This window comes from Triturus cristatus, chromosome 5_1 (assembly GCF_964204655.1).
Source record: "Triturus cristatus chromosome 5_1, aTriCri1.1, whole genome shotgun sequence".
Lineage (NCBI taxonomy): Eukaryota > Metazoa > Chordata > Amphibia > Caudata > Salamandridae > Triturus > Triturus cristatus.
The window spans coordinates 389,921,307-389,923,806 of NC_140587.1; the positions used below are offsets into that span (position 1 = coordinate 389,921,307).

The 2,500-nt window shown below is 38.2% G+C and overlaps 1 pseudogene; it reads left to right on the forward strand.

The window, feature by feature from the left end:
• Positions 1–2,500, forward strand: part of LOC146830920 (28S ribosomal RNA) — a 7,777-nt pseudogene that overhangs the window by 2,863 nt on the left and 2,414 nt on the right.

A 2,500-nucleotide genomic window follows, 5' to 3' on the forward strand; every position in this document is an offset into this window, starting at 1 on the left:
TGACTTGTGTGGAGACATAATGGGAACCTTCAAAGAATTGAGAAAACATGTCTCCAACAAGCATAAAGGCTTCTATCTCAAAGCGTATTGTTCAAAATGTGACAAAGAAGCCGAATATCACAATATTGCATGCCACTATGCAAAATGTAAAGGAAGACCTCAAAAAGGAGAGCTGTCATTCCTGTGCAGCTACTGTGACCTCAGATTTGGAACAAAGATTGGAGTTTCACAACATGCTCGGCACGCACATCCAAGAGCGCAAAATGAGGCTAGACTGGCAGCTCTAGCAAGCAGCAAACCATCAAAACTATGGTCACAGGAGGAAATATTGTTATTAACAGAATTGGAAAAAATGTACGAGAACAAAAGAAACATTAATGCGCTGAAGGTCCCGCATTTTGACAATAAAAATAGTAAACAAATTGCAGAAAAAAGAAGAGATAGAAGAGATAAGAGCAAAAAATCGACAAAGGATGTACTGCAAGCATCCAATGTCTCTGAGAATGACTCCTGCGATGAACCAGAGATTGCAGTTGAAGTAACAACAGAAAGGCGCAGAGACTTTATCAATCGGAAACGAGCGCCAAAAATAAGAAACTTTGATGAGCTAAATGATAGAATCACAGAAATCGAAAAGTACACAAAAAACATCCAGCATCATGATGCTGCTATGGATCTGATGGATGAGATAGTGACTTATATATCAGAAAACACCAATGATATAAGTCCTGAACCATCAAATCATACCGAACTATCGAGTGAACCCAACAATGAACCTATGAACTCTGCTCAAGTTGAGCAACAGACTGCCCCTGGACAAAACAAGATACCAAAGAAAGATGGAAGGCCCAATCAAACACAAAAGAAAAAATATACAAAAGCAAAGGGCAGTTACAAAGAATATCAGACAATGTTCCAAAAAGACAAAAAGAAAATTGCCAGGATAATCACTGATGGGGCAGAAGATGCCACTTGTCAAATCAGTGCTGATGAAATCTTCCAATACTATAAAGGTATAATTGAAAAAGAGAACAAGAAAAATCCCAAATTCATCCCAATTGACCGAATACCAGATGAATGGGAAATTGGAAGTTTATGTAAAGAAATTACACTGCTCGAAGTAACTAAAGCCTTTGATGAATCAGATTTAAAGAAAGCAGTGGGGCCTGATAAAATTGGTCTGAATGACTTAAATAAAGTGCATAGCAGGCAACCAAGACTACTACCCAGAATCTTATCGTCTTGGCTATTGATGAGAAGAGTACCAGAAAGTATTAAGAAGAACAGGTCAATACTAATACCCAAGAATGTACCGATTAGCGAACTCAAAAAGATAAGTAATTGGCGTCCAATTACCATCGGTACGGCATTCATGAAGCTGTTCACAAAAATATTAACCAAAAGACTCACATTTTTCGTTGAAATAAATACGAGACAAAAAGGCTTCATGAAGGTGCGAGGTTGTCTCGAAAATCTGACTCTTCTGCAAAACATTATAAAAGGGGCACGAAAGAACAGAAGCTCGTTGGCAGTGGTGTTCATAGACATATCAAAAGCTTTTGACTCTGTCAGCCATGGTCATATTCTACAGAGTCTTGAAAGACACAGGGTTCCATCATGCATCAGAGACATAATAAAAGACTTATACACTGACTCAACAACATTTTTCAAGGGAAAAAACAATGAAGCAACTCCAGAAATAACAATGAAGTCAGGAGTTAAACAAGGTGACTCTTTATCCCCACTGCTGTTTAATATTGCCATGGATCCTCTGATCTGTGATCTTCAGAAAGAAGGCAAGGGCTTCACATTTGGTTCCAATAATCTCATCAAGCAAATCACCGCTCTGGCCTTTGCCGATGACATCGCAGTACTCAGCAACACCTGGGAAGGAATGAGTACAAATCTGAAAATCATTGAAAAATTCAGTAAAATAACAGGATTAAAACTTAATGTGAAAAAAACACATGGATTTTATATAAGTCATCGTAAAGATAAGATCCTAGTAAACAACTGTAGACCATGGCAATTTGAAAAACAAAACATTGAAAACATCCACCCAGGAGAAAGTGAGAGATACCTCGGACTGAACTTCGATCCACACACCGGCCATTCAAGCAACAACAAAATTAATGAGGTTCTTGTTGACTGGGCTCAAAAACTCGACAATCTACCACTTAAGCCCACACAGAAAATAGAAATATTCTGTAAATACTTGATCCCTAAACTGTCATTTAAACTGGAAATGACAGGAACAGAAGCGAAAACTTTAAACATTCTGGATCAAACAATTAGAAAGTATGTCAAACATTTCCTACACCTTCCTGCATACACATGTGATGGTCTCCTGTACTCGAAAAGATCCTTTGGGGGCCTCAGTATTCCAAAGCTATGTACGACAATTGGTCTGAACAAAGTTAATAACTTATTGTACCTCAGGGAAGCTCCAGACCTGTACATAGCTCATTCATTCATGTATGCAGGAGAAGTAATCAATGAA